Source organism: Bos javanicus, chromosome 16 (genome assembly GCF_032452875.1).
Source record: "Bos javanicus breed banteng chromosome 16, ARS-OSU_banteng_1.0, whole genome shotgun sequence".
NCBI lineage: Eukaryota > Metazoa > Chordata > Mammalia > Artiodactyla > Bovidae > Bos > Bos javanicus.
In genome coordinates this window covers 6,733,021-6,754,301 of record NC_083883.1, presented here as the reverse complement: position 1 = coordinate 6,754,301, position 21,281 = coordinate 6,733,021, and the positions used below count along the sequence as shown (strand labels likewise).

Sequence of the window (21,281 nt, the reverse complement as noted above, 5' to 3'; positions counted from 1 at the left end):
AATATGCAAAGTGACACAACAGGACCTTTAGAGATCAATTTGGTAATGAACTCCAGGTCTAGTAACGTTTTACTGATTTTGCTGGTACAGAGCATTTTAGAAACATTCACCACCAGTCTGAAAGGTGATTTTTATGTTCATACATTTTAAACAGCCTATTAAGCTTAAATCAGTTAACTATAAACATTTTAAATTTCTAAATATCATAAAAATTTTATTATTAAAATAGATTTAAATAATCAAGCTACAATATTTAAGATATTATCTTATTACTTTGTACCGCATCAAATTAAGTGACCTTCTTAGTCTAAGAAGCATGGCCATCACCATTGGTGCTAATTGATTTAAATCTGAATTGCTGGTAACAGCTGTTTTTCTCATGCTTAAATGAAATTGTTACAGTTGACAAGTTATCTTTGCTGTAAATCTTAACATTTTGTAGATATTATTTCTCCAAATTTTTCAACTAATCATTGTAGAATCTATTTATGACCCACGGCTGCAAACAGTTATTTCACTGTTATCTAGAAAATGGTGATTTTTAAAGACCAGTACTATCATTTCTGCATTTATTGTCATTCTGTGTAAAGATGAGCATTAATTTACAGACTCTGTTCATAATCAACTTTCACCTAAAAAGTTTTAGCAAATCTTTAAAATAATTTGGTTTTAAATAATTTGTAGTTGACATATAGTTGATTTACAATTTGAGGTGTATAACACAGAGATCCACAATTTTTAAAGATTATACTGCATTTAGTGTTATTGTAAAATATTGGTTATGCTTTCTGTGTTGTATGGTATGTCCTTGGAAATTATTTTATACGTAATACCTCTTAATCAAATACGCCTATTGTTCCTCCCTGCTTCTTTCTCCCCACTGGCAACCACTTGCTGGTTATCTGTATCTGTGAGTCTGTTGCTGTTTTGTTATATTCATTCATTTTTTAATTTTCTAAAAATATAAATTTATTTATTTTAATTGGAGGCTAATTACTTTACAGTGTTGCATTGGTTTTGCCATAGATCAACATGAATCAGCCACTAGTGTACACGTGTTCCCCGTCTTGAACCCCTCTCCCACCTCCCTCCCCGTACCATCCCTCTGGGTCATCCCAGTGCACCAGCCCCAAGCATCCTGTATCCTGCATCGAACCTGGACTGGTGATTCGTTTCATATATGATATTATACATGTTTCAGTGCCATTCCCCCAAATTGTCCCACCCTCTCCCTCTCCCACAAAGTCCAAAAGACTGTTCTATACATCTGTGTCTCTTTTGCTGTCTCACATACAAGGTTATTATTATCATCTTTCTAAATTCCATATATATGCATTAGTATACTGTATTGGTGTTTTTCTTTCTGGCTTACTTCACTCTGTATAATCGGCTCCAGATTCATCCACCTCATTAGGAACTGATTCAAATGTATTTTTTTAATGGCTAAGTAATACTCCATTGTGCATATGTAGCACCGCTTTCTTATCCATTCATCTGCTGATGGGCATCTAGGTTGCTTCCATGTCCTGACTATTATAAATAGTGCTGTGATGAACATTGGGGTGCATGTGTCTCTTTTAATTAAAAAATTTTTTTAATTCCACATATAAGTGATATCATATGGAACTTGTATTTCTCTGTATAACAAATTTCACAAAGAATAATACCTTCCAAGTCCAATCATGTTGTATAAAATGGCAAAATTCCATTCTTTTTAATAGTTACTTAGACCCTTGTGTAAATACATATATATGTATGTATATATATATATATATATATGTATATACAAATTAGTGTATAGTTATATATATACACTAGTTATATACATAATATACACTAATTATATATATATGTATATATATATTCATTCTTTTTTATAGTTACTTAGACCCTTGTGTAAATACATATATATGTATGTGTATATATATATGTATGTATATAATATACACTAATTATATACATATATATACATATATACATACATATATATGTATATAGTGTATATTATGTATTAATTAGTGTATATATTATGTATATATATATAATTAGTGGTTTTGGTTAAATCTACTATAAAGATAAGAAAAGCATCATATATTTTATCTGTGTAGTCCTGGTTATTGAAGGTAATCTAGGGAATAGGAGATTTCAATTTGAGTCATATTCATCCAAATTTACATGATTATATTGAGTAAGGAGTATTAATTTCCAAGCTGTGATGGCCTTTGACTAAGCGTATTTGAAGGTTTTGTTTTTAAAGAAGTCAAAAAAGAGCTGTGAAGTCTAACTTATTTTGCATGAATCTGGTGTGCAGGTGTGGGAGGTAAAACAGTGGAATTATTTTACAATTGTCCCAGTATTTCAGAGGCCAGTTATAAATAAAATTTGTTACAATTTTCTTTTTAGTCTTTTCTTAGTTGTACTAAGATATCTAATATTTTTGGAAAACACAGAGCGAAAAAATATCTATCTATAAATATCTATCTATAAATCTGTCAAATCAGATCAGTCGCTCAGTCGTGTCTGACTCTTTGCGACCCCATGAATCGCAGCACGCCAGGCCTCCCTGTCCATCACCAATTCCCGGAGTTCACTCAGACTCCATCGAGTCAGTGATGCCATCCAGCCATCTCATCCTCTGTCGTCCCCTTCTCCTCCTGCCCCCAATCCCTCCCAGCATCAGAATCTTTTCCAATGAGTCAACTCTTAGCATGAGGTGGCCAAAGTACTGGAGCCTCAGCTTTAGCATCATTCCTTCCAAAAAAATCCCAGGGCTGATCTCCTTCAGAATGGACTGGTTGGATCTCCTTGCAGTCCAAGGGACCCTCAAGAGTCTTCTCCAACACCACAGTTCAAAAGCATGAATTCTTCGGCGTTCAGCCTTCTTCACAGTCCAACTCTCACATCCATACATGACCACAGGAAAAACCATAGCCTTGACTAGACGGACCTTTCTTGGCAAAGTAATGTCTCTGCTTTTGAATATGCTATCTAGGTTGGTCATAACTTTCCTTCCAAGGAGTAAGCGTCTTTTAAGTTCATGGCTGCAGTCACCATCTGCAGTGATTTTGGAGTCCAAAAATATAAAGTCTGACACTGTTTCACCATCTATTTCCCATGAAGTGGTGGGACCAGATGCCATGATCTTTGTTTTCAGAATGTTGAGCTTTAAGCCAACTTTTTCACTCTCCACTTTCACTTTCATCAAGAGGCTTTTTAGTTCCTCTTCACTTTCTGCCATAAGGGTGGTGTCATCTGCATATCTGAGGTTATTGATATTTCTCCCAGCAATCTTGATTCCAGCTTGTGTTTCTTCCAGTCCAGCGTTTCTCATAATGTACTCTGCATATAAGTTAAATAAACAGGGTGACAATATACAGCCTTGACGAACTCCTTTTCCTTTTTTGGAACCAGTCTGTTGTTCCATGTCCAGTTCTAACTGTTGCTTCCTGACCTGCATACAAATTTCTCAAGAGGCAGATCAGGTGGTCTGGTATTCCCATCTCTTTCAGAATTTTCCACACAATCTATAAATATCTATAAATATGTACCTCTAGGAGATTAAGTTAAATGAAAGCATCATCACTTGAGGTACTAGAGAATAGACTATGATCTGGCACCTTAAATAAGTACTAGAGAGGAGAATCTAGACATATTTTGTAAGTCTGCAATGTGAAACACCAGGGGAAAAAGGATTACATACAAGATGCAAGTCTGGGGAAAAAAATGAATAGTGAGTCTAAGGAAGTAACCTGGAGAGTAAGAACACAAATTATTTTTTCAGTTTCAGTGAAAGGTTATGATTTTCTAAGCTAAAAATGAGATGAGTATGTACTATGATCATTACATGCAAATATGAGAATCGTGAACAAGTCTCAGACTTATTTTTTTTATTTTAAAACCAAATTTTATTGGAGCATAGTTGATTTATAATGTGTAGTATCAGATGCATTGCAAAGTGACTCAGTTAAAGATATACACTTTTTTTTTTAGGTTCTTTTCCCCTATAGGCTGTAACAGAGTATGGACTAGAGTTTCCTGTCTTATATGGTAGGTCCTTATTAGTCATCTATTTTATATATAGTAGTCTGTATATGTCAAACTTCTGTTTTTTTAAATTAAAGAATTATGAACAGATCCTACACACAGTTAATTCTCTTTGAGAGAAGTGGCCTTATCCACATACTAAGATGCAAATGATAAATTATACAGCCCAAGTCTAATATCAAGAAGGAAATTTAGGTTTACATTAATGCCGTATGAGAAGTCAATCTTTTAAATCCATCAAGGATAATTAAGTCTAAGATCTTTTATTAACTATGAAAATATATTGAATAAAATAAAGTGGTTTCAGAATCACTCTTAAAAGTAATCATTTTTAATGGAGGAATTCACAAACATGAAATTAAAAACAAAACTCACAATACAATGTCCAAGGGGTTGATGTCAAATTTGTATAAAAAGTGTAGTACACAGGTTGACAGAAAAATGCCTTGATCATTTAAAAATTTTGATATTTGGTATTTGCAGTTATTCCCTTAAAAGTAGATTCCTTTTAGAGTTACATAATTTTTTAAGTTAAATGGGAGTAATAAAACAAAGAAGTGTATTTTTACACCTGAAAAATAAAATCTGATTTTACTCAGGTAATTACATACAATAAGCTCACACTCTTTAAGCACACAGTTCAAGAAATTTTGACTAATGTATACAGTTGCATAAGAGTCATCTAGTCAAAATATAGGCTGCTGTGCATTCAGCCATGTCTACCTCTGTGCGACCCTATGGACTGTAGGCTGCCAGGCTTCTGGGTCGATGGGACTCTCCAGGCAAGAATGCTGCAGTGGGTTGCCATTTCCTCCTCTGAGTGATCCTCCCCACCCAGAGATCAAACCTATGCTCTTACATCTCCTGCATTGGCCGGCAGGTTCTGTACCACTAGCACCATTTGTTCAATAACCCCAGAAGAATCTTCTGCAGGTAATCCTCTTCATCAAACCCTAACCTCTAACCATCATTTTGGCTTCCATGACTAGTTTTACCTTTTCTGAAAAGAACAGCCACAACCTGGGAATAATCTAAGTGTCACTCAACTGGTGGGTGGATAGAACTTTGTTCTTATCAGCCAACTCTGTTAGTCATGTGTTTCAGTACTAGAGGTAAAACTATTGAAACGTATTCCTCAGTTTCCAATATTAGTATATCATCATTTGAAATCTTCAAATATATAATCTTCAAATATATATTTGAAATCTTCATTAAGTACAAATCTAACCGATTCATGACCTGAATTAACACACGACAGCACAGTAAATATATCAGTACACATAAATAGAATTGCAGTTAACTCTTTCTTGAAGAGCTATTAATTTTGGAAAGAAGATGGAGTGAGTCCTCCAGAATCTGCATTTTGAAATCAAACTTTCTAAGGTGATAGAATTGAGGTAGAAGCTTTGGATGGTGATTAGGATTAGAGGAGGTCTTTGGCATGGAACACATATACATGGGATTGGAGCCCCTGGAACACTAACAATAGCACTTGCTTCCTTTGGCTTCAATTTGTTCTTCTTTATTCCATGTTCTCTCTGAGAATGAGTACAATATTCTTCGCTTCTTTGTAGCTTCTTGGAGTGGCCATCAGTCCTCGCTGGTTTTTGGCTTGCAGCTGCATTAGTCTAACTGCTGCTTCTCTGGTCACAGAATATTTTCTCTGAGTGTCTTTTTCTTTACTTGTACTTTCTTCTTCTTAAAAGACATCAGTCATATTTCATTGAAGCCGACCAAAACGATTGCATCTTAACTTGATTACATCTGTTAGATACCTAATTCTAAATAAAGTAAGACTTTTAGGTCTTGGCTGTAAGGATTCTAAAAACTCTTTTGAGGACACTGTTGGACACATAACAGTGCACATTGCAGCCTCTCAGCTTCCTGTGTTTCCCAAGTGTCAAATATATTCACCAATCCCAACATCTCCCAAAGTTTCACCCTTTTCAACATCCACTCTAAGGCCCAAATTTTATTAAATGTCTTCCAAATAAGTTATGGATGAGACACAATTTCTTGTCCATCCTTGGGCAAAATTTCTATTCATGTGTGACCCTATGAACCAGAAAACAAGGAATGTGTTTTCAATGTTAATGTATTAACAATGTTAATACATACATAGAATAGGTATTACCATTCAAAAATGAAGAGAAAGAAAGAAAAATGAGTCTCAAGTCTTAAACTCAAAAGCCATGAGGAGAAATCTCATTAGATTCCAATTGAGAGAAAAATTCTCTCTGGAAAAAAAAAAAAAAAACCCCATGGGGGACAGCCCCAACTTTTCAACTCACCAGAGAAGTGAGCCTACCTTCTCAGCTGAAAGAAGACCTGTTATCAGAGCTCTATCTTTAGAGGCATTCCTCCTTTATGTGTATGATGCCTGTCGCTTTCAGTCCATGCTGAATGCATTTCTACTAGTATAAAGTTCTCAAAAACCTTGTCAGTCTCTTGTGCTTTAATACATACAAGTACATACAAGTTCTCAGCCATGTGGATAAAACACAGATCATCCATGGATAGCAGCATCTCTATTTCAGTCTTGTGCTGTGATGTGCTAAGTCGCTTCAGTCGTGTCCAACTCTCTGCGACCCCAGGGACTGTAGCCTGACCAGGTCCGCTGTCCATGGGATTCTCTAAGCAACAATACTAGAGTGGGTTGTGATTTCCTTCCCCAGGGGATTTTCTCAAACCAGGAATCAAAGGCCTATCTTTTAAGTCTCCTGCATTGTCATGCAGATTCTTTACCACTAGCTCCACTGAGAAATTTTAAATTATCTCCCACTGACTTCCCACTGACTTCTTAATTACTGATGATTCATTCTTCCATTTACAACTTATCTCATGTATTTTATGCAAGCAGCTAGAAGAAATTAGATGAATCTTTCATAATTGGGTTGGCAATCTCCTGAACTAAATATCCAAGTTCAACTTGAATATTTTGTATGGTGGTTAATTTTGTATCAACTTGGCCGGGTTATAGTACTCAATAGCTTGGTCAAACCAGTTTGGCTGTTTCTCTGAAGACATCTTAAAGATATGATTAGCATTTAATCACAGACTTTGAATAAAGTAAATTACCTTTCAAAACATGGGTGTACTTCATCCATTCTGTTGAAAATTTTAAGAGAAAACACTGAGCTCCTTCCAGAAAAAAGGAACTCTGCCTCTCAAGTCTTCCAAAGTAAAAACTGCAACACACACCCTTCCTGAATTTTCCAGGCTGCAACCTAACCTGCAGGTTTCAGACCTACCAGTCTTCACAATCACATGAGCAAGATCCTTAAAACAAATCTCGATCTGTGTGTGTGTGTGTGTGTTGGGGGGGGGGGGGCGGTGGGCGGGAGGGGTGGGGAGTTTGGGAGCTCTGTATTTTCTGCTCACATTTGCTATGAATTTAAACCTTCTTTAAGACATAGAGTTCATTTTCTAATGGAGTAATTTGTAGAATTATGTGTGTGCTTTCCTAATCCAGTCTCCACTATATTCTTCTTTACTTTAGTGTTAGGAAATTGCAGTTTGTGTCTGGAGATATGACTTCCTAGTAAGGATTACGTTTCTAGCTTCCCTTGAAGTTTGTATCCCCAGGAATGTTTAGTGGTAAGATAATTGCCTAAGAAGATATCAAATTAAGAAAAGCTAAGTTTTAGTAACAACTGAATACTTATCAATACTACATTTCAAGATATTGTATAATTAATATGTGTGATCTTCACAAAGGGCCTTATTACTGGGTATGGTGGTGGTTTAATTGCTAAGTCATGTCTGACTCTTGTGACTCTATGGACTGTAGAATGCCAAGCTCTTCTGTCCATGGGATTCTCCAGGCAAGAATACTGGAGTGGGTTGTCATTTCCTTCTCCAGGACATCTTCGCAACCCTCGAACTGAACCTGGATCTCCTGCGTTGCAGGCAGATTCTTTACTAATGAGCTATGAGGGAAGACCATAGAAAGGAAGCTCATATACTGAGTGTATGATTGTAGCTATTTCACAGATGAGATGGAAGCCACACAACTCATAGTATATCACTGAAGACCTCACATCTATCCCATTGTTATGACAAAACTTAAATTCTTATTAGTCTGTCTCTAAATACTGTGCCATTTACAAAAATGTTATGCTACTTCTTAAATGCACAGGATATTTTATATAGAATTCTATACAATTTTATATAATCTCACAATACATAAAAAGAAGTAGAAAAAAATGTGGAGTAAGATGGGGAGGTTTCCATCTTCCCCACAAATACACAAAAACTCATCAAGATATTGAACAATGCTTACAAAGCAGTGTCTAAGAGACAGCAGAAGACCCCAGGCCTCCAGGGTGGCAAGTTAAGCTCACTGGAATGAGGTGGGACCAAAGATAAGACATAAAAAGTGAAAATAATAGCTGGAGAACTTCAGGATGGGAGATTGTGCCTGAGACTGAGCCACTGAGGTGGGAGCATTGAGTCCAAGATCTGAGACTGAGAGAGAACTCCTAACTGCACCCACCCCCCATGGAAATTAAGGAAATTAATTACTGAGAAAATCCACGAAGGCCTAGAACCATAAACAGAGTCTGGTATCACTGGGCTGCCAATGGCATACTCTGCAGGACACCTTACCCAATCAACTGGCAAGACAAAAGCAAAAAAACTATATCAGCCAAAGGATTCACACAGACACTCCAAATTATACTGCCTCACACAGCCTTCTCCATAAGGAAAAAATAAATAAATAAATAAAACAACTCACTTCCTCCACTACAAAACAGGCTCAAGTCACCCCTAACGAGAAATCAACACAAACCACTGAACAACCTTTCCCACTGAGAGCAAAAACCAAAAGGAAGAAGGGATACAACCCTAAAGTCTGGGAAAAGGAGACTTCAAATGGATTAAGTTAGAAAAAAAAAAGAAAAGACATAGAAATATTTGACAAATGAAGAAACAAAGTAGAAACTCACAAGACCAAATAAACAAGGAAGAAATAAGAAAACTACCCGAAAAATAATTCAGAATAATGACAGAAAAGATGTTCAAAAGCCTCAAAAATAGGATGTAGAATATGCAAGAAACAATTAACACAATTAATACAATTAACAAGGACATAGAAGAAATAAAGAATAAATAAAGAATAAATAATGAAGAGAGATGAATAACACATTACTGAAATTAAAAATACTCTAGGAGGAACCAATAGTAGAGTAACTGAAGCAGAAGAACAGATAAGTGAGCTAGAAGACAGAATGGCAGAAATAACTGCTAAAGAGAAAAATAAAGGAAAAAGAATGAGAAGAAACCTATGAAAGTATTAAACTCACCAGTGTTTGAGTTATAGGGGTCTCAGAAGAAGAACAGAAAAAGAAAGGCGCTGAGAACTTTTTTGAGGAGATTATAGTTGAAAATTTCCTCAACATGGGAAAGGAAATAGTCAATCAAGTCCAAGAAGCACAGAGTCTAATACAAGATAAACCCCAGGAGAAAGATGTTGAGACACATACTGATCAAGCTTACAGATATTAAACACAAAAATTAAAAGCACAAAATATAAAACACAATATTAAAAGCATCAAGGGAAAAGAAACAAGTAACATACAATGGAAAATCCATACAAGTAACAGCAGACCTTTCTGCAAGCCAGCAGAAACTCTGCAAGCCAGAAGATAATGTCAGGATACATTTAAAATACTGAAAGGAAAAAAAAAAAATCTACCATCAGGCCTACTCTATCTAGTAGGGATCTCATTCAAAACTGATGGAGAAATCAAAAGCTTTACAGAAAAGAAAAATTTAAGAGAATTTAGGACCACCAATCCAGCCTTACAACAAATACTAAAGGGACTTATATAAGTTGTAAACTAAAGAGAAAGGAAAGACCTACAAAAACAATTAAGAAAATGTCAATAGAAACATATGTACAAATAATTACTTTAAATGTAAATGAACTAAATTCTTCAACCAAAAGATATAGACTGGATAAATGGATACAAAAACAAGACCCATATATTTGCAGCCTACAAGAGACCCATTTCAGACCTAGAGACACATACAGGTTGAAAGCAAAAGGATGGAAAGTGATACCCATGCAAATGGAAATCAAAAGAACCCAGAGTTGCAATTCTCATTTCAGATATAATACACTTTAAAGTAAAGAATATTACAAGAGATAAAAAAGAACTCTACAAAATGATCAACGGATCAATCTGAAAAGAAGACATAACAACTGTAAATATCTATGCATCCAACATAGAAGCACCTCCTTGCATGAGGCAAATACTAACAAACATAAAAATGAAGCTCGAGAATAGCACAATAATAGTAGGTGGCTTTAACATTTAACCTATTTAACCTAATAGTAGGTGGTATAACATTGCTTATACCAATGGACAGAGCATGAAAAACCAAAAATCAATAAGAAAATACAAACCTTAAATGAAACATTAGGCCATTTGGATTAATTGATATCTTCAGAACTTTCCATCCAAAAATGCAAGTGCACATGGAACATTCATTCTCCATGATAGACCACAGCTTGGGCCACAAATCATGCCTCAGTAAATTTCAGGACATTGAAATCATACCAAGCAATTTCTCTGACCACAATGCTATAAAACTAGATATCAATTACAGGGAAAGAACTGCAAAAAAACACACAAAAAAAGGATAATAAGCAATACATTTCTAAATAATAAAGAGGTTACTGAAGGGATCAGAAGGGAAATCAAAAGATTCATAGAAAGAAATGACAACAAAAACAAAATGACACAAAACCTATGGGATGCAGCAAAGCAGTTCTAAGAGGGAACTGTATAACAATACAATCCTACTTGAAGATACAAGAAAATTATAAAATAGACAACCTAACTCTACACCTAAATCAGCTGATAAAAGAACAACAGCAACAAAAACAAAGAGCCAAAAATAGTAAATGGAAATAAATTATAAGGATCAGAGCAGAAATAAATAAAAAAGTGAAGGGAGGCAGTCCTAAGATGGCAGAGGAATAGGACGGGGAGACCAATTTCTCCCCCACAAATTCATTGAAAGAATAATTGAACGCTGAGTAAATTCCACAAAACAATTTCTGAATGCTGGCAGAGGACATCAGGCACCCAGAAAGGCAGCCCATTGTCTTCAAAAGGAAGTAGGAGAAAATATACCTATAAAAAGAGAGACAAAAGAGGTAGGGACTGAGATCTGTCCCAGGAAGGGAGTCTTAAAAAAAGAGAGACATTTCCAAACACTAGGAAACACTCCCACTGAAGGGGCTGTAGTGAGTCTTGGAACCTCAGAGGGCAACATAGCCAGGAGGAAAAATAAATAAATAAATAATTAAAACCCACAGATTACCTGCCAATGGCAACTCTCAGTGGAGAAACAGCCCAGAGGCGCCATTCTGCCACTAGCAAGCAGGGGCTGGACAGGGAGGTGCGGGCTGCATTGCTTAGAATAAGGCCTGGACCTGAATGCCCTGAGGGCAATCTGAGGGAACTAAGGTGAGATAGCAACCCAGATGTGGGATAGCCAGAGAGAGAGAGAGAGAGAGATAACTATCCTCTGAAAAGCCCTAACCTAAGACTCTGCCAGGCCGGCTCACAGGACAAAGGACTGTGCACAGCTAGCTGACTGTGGACCAGCCCATCTCCAGCCAGAGACAGGCAGGCGCAGTCAGCCAGAGCCAGAACGGGGCAATAACGGCCCCAGAGAGGCATCATCTACCAAACTGCAAGCAGGCTTTGTTGCTAACCAAGACTACTTGGGATTCTGGAGGATCGACATCTGCCAGGAGGGCCAGAGGTAGAGATCAGCTCCCCAGAAGAGACACCCGGCACATCTGAGAAGGTGCGCCCATTGTACACTCAGAAAACCGAGCGGCTGGGATGGGGGAGGGGATAAGATGCACCCCCTGCCTGGGGGGTGACTGTGCTCGCCAAGCACCTGGTCACCTGAGCTGCTCAGACCTGGGATGGGCATCAAACGCAGGCCCAACCAAGTCTGCACCTTTGTGGAGTACCCAAGAACTTGAACCTGAGCAACTTAAACGTGGGAAATGTATGCAACCCAGGGCCCGCCTCGGATAGTTCCCAGCAGATCAACATAGAGCCTGAGAAGTGTAGAATGAAAGCACACACGCGGTGAGCGGGGCCAAACCTAGGGCAACAGAAACCCTGGGAGCACTTCCCACACACGCCAGTGATATTTGTTTGCAGTGTTGCTCCCTCCCAACAGCACGACTCAACAAGTGAGCCTGAGAAAGTGACCACCATCACCCCCTTGTGTCAGGGCAGAAATTAGACGCTGAAGAGACCAGAAACAGAAGAAACTAAAATAAACAGAGGGAACCACTTTGGAAGTGACAGGTGCAACATATTAAAACGCTGTAGTTAGCACTGACTACATAAGAAGGGGCCTATAGATCTTGAGAAGAAGTATAAGCCGGATCAAGGAACTATCTGAAAATGAATTGACCCTACACTGTCCACAATAGCTCCAGAGAAATTCCTAGATATATTTTTACTATTATCATTTTTTAATTTTTAAATTTTAAAGTCCTCCATTACTCCTTTAATTTTCATTTGTATAACCTACTATTTTTATAACCTTGAAAAAAATACCATATTTTTAAAGCAAACTTCATATATATATTTTATAATTTTATGACTTTGGTTTGTTTTTTTAATAACATATTTTTGAGAATCTAACCTCTACTTTAGATTTTTAATCTTTGCTTTTTGGCATTTGCTATCAATTTTGTACCTTTAAGAACCCAATAGTTAATACCCATTTTTACTTGGGAGCGAGATTACTGGCTTGACTGCTCTCTCCCCCTTTGGACTCTCCTTTTTCTCCACCAGGTCACCTCTATCTCCTCCCTCCCCCTTCTCTTCTCTACCCAACTCTATGAATCTCCTTGTGTGTTCCGGGCTGTGGAGAACACTGGGGAACTGATTACTGGCTGGATCTCTCTCTCTCCTTTTGATTCCCCATTTTCTCCTCCTGGCCACATCAGTCTCCTTCCTCCCTCTTGTCTTCACTGTGTAACTCCATGAACATCTCTGAGTGGTCCAGACTTTGGACAGCACATAGGGAAGTGATTACTGGATAGCTTGCTCTCTCCCCTTTTGATTCCCCCTCTTCTCCTGGTCACCTCTATTTCCCTCCTCCCTTTTCTCTTCTCCATGTAACTCTGTGAACCTCTCTGGGTGTCCCTTACTGTGGAGAAACTTTTCATCATTAATCTAGAGTATTATCATTGGTGCTGTATAGATGGAGAAGTCTTGAGACTACTGTAAGAATAAGACTGAAACCCAGAGTCAGGAGGCTTAAGTCCAAATCCTGAAAACACCAGAGAGCTCCTGACTCCAGGGAACATTAATCGATAAGAGCTCACCAAAAGGCTCCATACCTACAATGAAACCAAGCATTATCCAATAGCCTACAAGAACCAGAGCAAGACATACCATGCAAATTCTCCAGCAACACAAGAACATAACCCTGAGCTTCAATATACAGGCTGCCCAATGTCACACCAAACCCACTGACATCTCAAAACTCACTACTGGACACTTCATTGCACTCCAGAGAGAAGAAATCCAGCTCCTCCCACCAGAACACTGACACAAGCTTCCCTAACCACGAAACCTTGACAAGCTACCCATCCAGCCCCACCCACAGTGAGGAACCTCCACAATAAAGAGGAGCCACAAACTGCCAGAGAACTGAAAGGCCACCCCAAACACCACAATATAAACAAGATGAAAAGGCAGAGAAATACTCAGAAGGTAAAGGAACAGGATAAATGCCCACCAAACCAAACAAAAGAAGAAGAGATGGGGAATGTACCTGAGAAAGAATTAAGAATAATGATAGTGAAAATGATCCAAAATCTTGAAAACAAAATGGAGTTACAGATAAATAGACTGGAGACAAGGATTGAGAAGATGCGAGAAATAAAGACCTTGAGGAAATGAAAAAGAGTCAATACATAATGAATAATGCAATAAATGAGATCACAAACACTCTGGAGGGAACCAACAGTAGAACAGCAGAGGCAGAAGATAGCATTAGTGAGGTAGAAGATAGAATGTTATAAATAAATCAATCAGAGAGGAAAAAAGAAAAAAATAATTAAAAGAAATGAGGACAACCTCAGAGACTTCTGGGACAATGTTAAACACACCAACAATCGAATCATAGGCGTCCCAGAAGAAGAGTACAAAAAGAAAGACCATGAGAAAATACTTGAGGAGATAATAGTTGAACACTTCCCTAAAATGGGGAAGAATATAGTCACCCAGTTCAGGAAATGCAGAGAGTCCCAAACAGGATAAACCCAACACGAAACACCCTAAGACACATATTAATCAAAGTAACAAAGATCAAACACAAAGAACAAATATTAAAAGCAGCAAAGGAAAAACAACAAATAACACACAAGCAGATTCACATAAGGATAACAGCTGATCTTTCAATGGAAACTACTTAGGCCAGAAGGGAATGGCAGGACATACTTAAAGTGATGAAAGAGAAAAACCTACAACTCAGATCAGTGTACCCAGCAAGCTGCTACTGCTGCTGCTGCTAAGTCACTTCAGTCGTGTCTGACTCCTAGAGACCCCATGGACTGCAGCCCACCAGGATCCTCCATCCATGGGAGTTTACAGGCAAGAGTACTAGAGTGGGGTGCCATTGCCTTCTCCATTCCCAGAAAGGATCTCATTCAAGTATGAAAGAGAAATCAAAAACTTTACAGACAAGTAAAAGCTGAGAGAATTCAGCACCACCAAATCAGCTCCCCAACAAATGCTAAAGGATCTTCTGTAGACAGGAAACACAGAAAGGGTGTATAAAATCGAACCCAAAACAATAAAGTGAATGGCAACAGGATCATACTTATCAATAATTACCTTAAATGTGAATGGGTTGAAAGCCCCAACCAAAAGACAAAGACTGGTTGAAAGGATAAAAAACAAGACCACTATATATGCTGTATTCAAGAGACTCATTTCAAACCAAGGAAACATACAGACTGAAAGTGAAGGGCAGGGAAAGATATTTCATGCAAATGGAGACCAAAAGAAAGGAGGATTAGCAATACTCATATCAGATAAAATAGACTTTAATGTAAAGGCTGTGAAAAGAGACAAGGACACTGCATAATGATCAAAGGAAAAGTCCAAGAAGGAGATATAACAATTATAAATATATATACACCCAACATAGGATCACCACAATATGTAAGGAAATGCTAACCAAGTATGAAAGGGAAATTAACAACAACACAATAATAGTGGGAGACTTTAACACCCCACTCATACCTATGGATAGATCACTAAACAGAAAATTAACAAGGAAACACACAGTTTAAATGCTACAATAGTCCAGTTAGACCTAATTGATATCTATAGCACATTTCACCCCAAAACAATGAATTTCACCTTTTTCTCAATGCACATGGAACCTTTTTCAGGATACATCACATCCTGGGCCATAAATCTGGCCTTGGTAAATTCAAAAAAATTGAAATCATACCAAACATCTTTTTTTTTTTAATTTTATTTTATTTTTAAACTTTACATAATTGTATTAGTTTTGCCAAATATCAAAATGAATCCGCCACAGGTATACATGTGTTCCCCATCCTGAACCCTCCTCCCTCCTCCCTCCCCATACCATCCCTCTGGGTCGTCCCAGTGCACTAGCCCCAAGCATCCAGCATCGTGCATCAAACCTGGACTGGCATCTCGTTTCATACATGATATTTTACATGTTTCAATGCCATTTTCCCAAATCTTCTTACCCTCTCCCTCTCCCATAGAGTCCATAAGACTGTTCTATACATCAGTGTCTCTTTTGCTGTCTCGTACACAGGGTTATTGTTACCATCTTTCTAAATACCATATATGCGTTAGTATACTGTATTGGTGTTTTTCCTTCTGGCTTACTTCACTCTGTATAATAGGCTCCAGTTTCATCCACCTCATTAGAACTGATTCAAATGTTTTCTTTTTAATGGCTGAGTAATACTCCATTGTGTATATGTCCCACAGCTTTCTTATCCATTTATCTGCTGATGGACATCTAGGTTGCTTCCATGTCCTGGCTATTACAAACAATGCTGCGATGAACATTGGGGTACACGTGTCTCTTTCCCTTCTGGTTTCCTCAGTGTGTATGCCCAGAAGTGGGATTGCTGGATCATAAGGCAGTTCTATTTCCAGTTTTTTAAGGAATCTCCACACTGTTCTCCATAGTGGCTGTACTAGTTTGCATTCCCACCAACAGTGTAAGAGGGTTCCTTTTTCTCCACACCCTCTCCCGCATTTATTATTTGTAGACTTTTGGATCTCAGCCATTCTGACTGGTGTGAAATGGTACCTCATAGTGGTTTTGAATTGCATTTCTCTGATAATGAGTGATGTTGAGCATCTTTTCATGTGTTTGTTAGCCATCTGTATGTCTTCTTTGGAGAAATGTCTATTTAGTTCTTTGGCCCATTTTTTGATTGGGTCATTTATTTTTCTGGAGTTGAGCTGGAGGAGTTGCTTGTATATTTTTGAGATTAGTTGTTTGTCAGTTGCTTCATTTGCTATTATTTTCTCCCTTTCTGAAGGCTGTCTTTTCACCTTGCTAATAGTTTCCTTTGGTGTGCAGAAGCTTTTAAGTTTAATTAGGTCCCATTTGTTTATTTTTGCTTTTATTTCCAATATTCTGGGAGGTGGGTCATAGAGGATCCTGCTGTGATGTATGTCAGAGAGTGTTTTGCCTATGGTCTCCTCTAGGAGTTTTATAGTTTCTGGTCTTATGTTTAGATCTTTAATCCATTTTGAGTTTATTTGTGTATGGTGTTAGAAAGTGTTCTAGTTTCATTCTTTTACAAGTGGTTCCAAGCATCTTTTTTTACCACAATGCAGTAAGATTAGATGTCAACTACAGGGAGAATAAAAGAAAAAAAAAAAAGACTATTAAAAATACATTGCCTTCAGAGAAGGCAATGGCACCCCACTCCAGTACTCTTGCCTGGAAAATCCCTGGATGGAGGAGCCTGGTAGGCTGCAGTCTATGGGGTCGCTAAGAGTCAGACATGACTGAGCAACTTCACTTTCACTTTTTACATTCATGCGTTGGAAAGGAAATGGCAACCCACTCCAGTATTCTTGCCTGGAGAATCCCAGGGACAGAGAAGCCTAATGGGCTGCCGTCTTTGGGGTCGCCCAGAATCGGACATGACTGAAGCGACTTAGCAGCAACAGGGGAAAAAAAAAAAAAAAAAACTACTAAAAATACAAACATATGGAGGCTAAACAACCTAGATGTGCATCAGCAGACAAATGGATAAGAGAGTTGTGGTACATGTACACAGTGGAATATTATTCAGCCATTAAAAAGAATACATTTGAATCAGTTCTAATGAGGTGGATGAAACTGGAGCCTATTATTCAGAGTGAAGTAAGCCAGAAATAACAACACCAATACAGTATACTAATGCATATATGTGAAATTTAGAAAGCTGGTAACAATAAGCATATATGTAAGACAGCAAAAGAGACACAGATATTAAAACAGTCTTTTGGACTCTGTGGGAGAGGGCCAGGGTGGGATAATTTGGGAGAATGGCATTGAAACATGCATATTATCATTTGTGAAATGTATTGCCAGTCCAGGTTCGATGCATGAGACAGGGGACTCGGGGCTGGTGCACTTGGATAACCCAGAGGAATGGGATGGGGAGGGAGGTGGAAGGGGGGTTCAGGATGGGGAACACATATATACCCATGGCAGGTCCATGTCAATGTATGGTAAAACCAGTACAATATTGTAAGGTAATTAGTCTCCAATTAAAATATATAAATTTATATTACAAAAAGAAAAAGAAGTGAAGGAAATAATAGTAAAGATTGATAACTAAAAGCTGGTTCTTTGAGAAGATAAAGAATGTTGACAAACTATTAGCCAAGCTCATCAAGAAAAAAAGGGTGAAAATCAAATCAACAGAATTAGGAGTGAGAAAGGAACAGTCACAACATACTATGCAGAAATAAAAAAGATCAAAAGAGACTAATATGAGCAACTGTACACTAAGAAAATAGACAACCTAGAGAAAATGGACAGATTTTTAGAAAAGTTCTACCTCCTTCAATTCAAGACTGAACCAGGAAGAAATAGAAATTTTGAACAAGGCAATTAGAAACACTGAAGTCGAAACTGTGATCAAAAATCTCCCCCAAGACAAAAGCCCGAGGCCAGATGGCTTCACAGGTGAATTCCATAAAACATTAAGACAAGAGCTAACACCTGTCCTTCCAAATTCTTCCTAAAACTTGCAGAGGAAAACATTTCTCTATATTCATCTATTGTGGCATTTTACGAGGCCACAATCACACTGATGGAAAAACCAGACACTGATATCACACACACACACATACACACACACAAATTACAGGTCAATATCACTGATAACATAGGTACAAAAATCCTCCACAAAATTATAGCAAACAGAATTCAAGAACACAATAAAAACATCATACACCATGATCAAGTTGAGTTTATTCCAGGGTGCAAGGATTCTTGGATATATGCACGTCAATTAATATGATATACCATTTTAAGAAATTGAAAGCTAAAACCATATGATAATTTCAATAGATGCAGAAAAAAGCTTTTAACACAATTGAGCACCCATTTATGATTAAAAGGCATATACAACAAGCACACAGTAAACATTCTCAATGGTGAGACACTGAAAGCATTCCCTATAAGATCAGGAACAAGAAAAGGGTGCCTAGTCATGCCCTAATATTTAACATGGTTTGGAATTCCTAGCTACAGCAATCAGAGAAGAGAAAGAAATAAAAGAAATCCAGATTGGAAAGGAAGAAGTAAAACTTTCACTATTTGCAAATGGCATGATACTGTACATAGAAAACCATAAAGATACTATCAGTAAATTGCTAGAAATTATCAGTGAATTTAGTAAAATCAGTTTATAAAATCAATACACAAAAAAATCACTTCTATACCTATAGAATAACAAAGAAAAATCAGAAAGAGAAATTAAGATATCAATCCCATTTATCATTGCAACAAAATGAAGAAAATACCTTGGAATAAGCCTGCCTATGGAGAGAAAATAACTATATACAGAAAATTATGAGAAACGGATGAAAGATGACATAAAGAGATGGAGGGATATTCCATGCCCCTGGGCTGGAAGAATCAATATGGTGAAAATGATTGCATTTCCAAAAGCAATCTAGAGATTGAAAGCAATATCAAATTATCAGTGACATTTTTCACAGAACTAGAACAAAAAATTTCACAATTTATATGGAGACACAGAAGACCCCCAAAAGCCAAAGTAATTTTAGAAAGAAGAATAGACATTATCAGAGAAATGCAATACAAAACTACAATGAGGGACCATCACACACCGGTCTGAAAGGCTGCTATCCAAAAGTCTACAAGCAATAAATGCTGGAGAGGGTGTGGAGAAAATGGAACTCTTTTACATTGTTGGTGGAAATGCAACTAGTAGAGCCACTATGGAGAAGAGTGTGGAGATCCTTAAAAAAAAAAAACTGAAAATATATCTGCCATAATACCCAGCAATCCCACTGCTGGGCATACACACTGAGGAAAGCAGAATTGAAATAGACAGGTGTACCCCAATGTTCATCGCAGCACTGTTTATAATAGCCAGGTCATGAAAGCAACCAAGATGTCCATCGGCAGATGAATGGATGAGAAATTTGTGGTACATATACACAATGGAATATTACTCAGCTATTAAAAAGAATGCATTTGAATCAGTTCTAATGAGGTGGATGAAACTGTAGCCTATTATACAGAGTGAGGTAAGTCAGAAAGAAAAACACCAATACAGTATACTAACCCATATATATGGAATTTAGAAACACCGTAATGATAATCCCATATGCAAGACAGCAAAAGACACACAGATGTATAGAACAGTCTTTTGGACTCTGTGGGAGAAGGAGAGGGTGGGATGATCTGAGAGAATATATTGAAACATGTATATTATCATAGGTGAAACAGATCATCAGTCCAGGTTTGATGCATGAGACAGGGTGTTCAGGGTTGGTGCACTGGGATGACAGAGAGGGATGGGCAGGGAGGTGGGAGAGGGGTTCAGGATGGAGAACACATGTAAACCCATGGTTCATTAATGTCAATGTATAACAAAAACCACTACAATATTGTAAAGTAATTAGCCTCCAATTAAAGTAGATAATTTTTTTAAAAAAGAATGGAGAATAGAGCAGGAGGAATAATTTTATGTGATTTCAGCCCATAGTACAAAGCTATAGTCATCCAGAGAGCATGACACTGGAAAAAAAAACCAGATATATAGAACACCGGAACAAGATAGAAAGCTGAGAGAGAAACCCATGCATCCATGGGCTCCTTATCTCTGAAAAAGGAGGCAAGAATATATAATGGGGAAAATATAGTCTCCCCAATAACTGATGCTGGAAGAACTGGACAACTATGTGCAGAAAAATGAAATTAAAAGATTTTATAACACTATACACAAAGATAAACATAAAATGGATAAATATTAAATGTTTTCAATTTTAAGACCAGACACTATAAAACTCTTAGAAGAACACGTAGGCAGAATATGTATGACATAAATCACAGCATGATCTTTCATGACTTACCTCCTAAAATAAAAGAAATAAAAGCAAAAATAAATAAGTGGGGCTTAATTAAACTTATAAAATTTTTCACAGCAAAGGAATCTATAAACAAAAAGAAAAGACAACACTCAGGATGGAACAAAGTAATAGCAAAGGAAACAATTGCTGAATTATTAATTTCCAAAATATGCAAGCAGCTCATACAACTCAGTACCAGAAAAAAAAAGAAGCCCTGCAGAAAGTGGGCAAAAGACCTAAACAGACACTTCTCCAAAGAAGACCTACAGATGGCTAATAAATCCATGAACAGCACTCATTATTAGAGACATGCTAATCGAAGCTACTATGAGATATCACCTCATACCAGACCAAATGGTGGTAATCAAAAAACTCATAAAGAAGAAATGTTGAAGAGGGTCTGGAGAAAGGGAAAGTTTCTGCACTTCTGGTGGGAATGTACATTGATACAGCCACAATGGAAGATAGTATGGACATTCCTTAAAATAAAACTAGGAATAAAACCACCTTATGACCTAGCAATACCACTACTAGGCATATACCCTGAAGAAATCAAAACTAAAAAAGACACCT

General features: G+C 37.4%; 1 protein-coding gene across 1 annotated transcript in view; it reads left to right on the top strand.

Moving 5' to 3' along the window:
• The window catches only part of LOC133227536 (complement factor H), a 396,803-nt gene that overhangs the window by 208,909 nt on the left and 166,613 nt on the right, over positions 1-21,281 (top strand). The gene's annotated exons all lie outside the window — the stretch shown is intronic.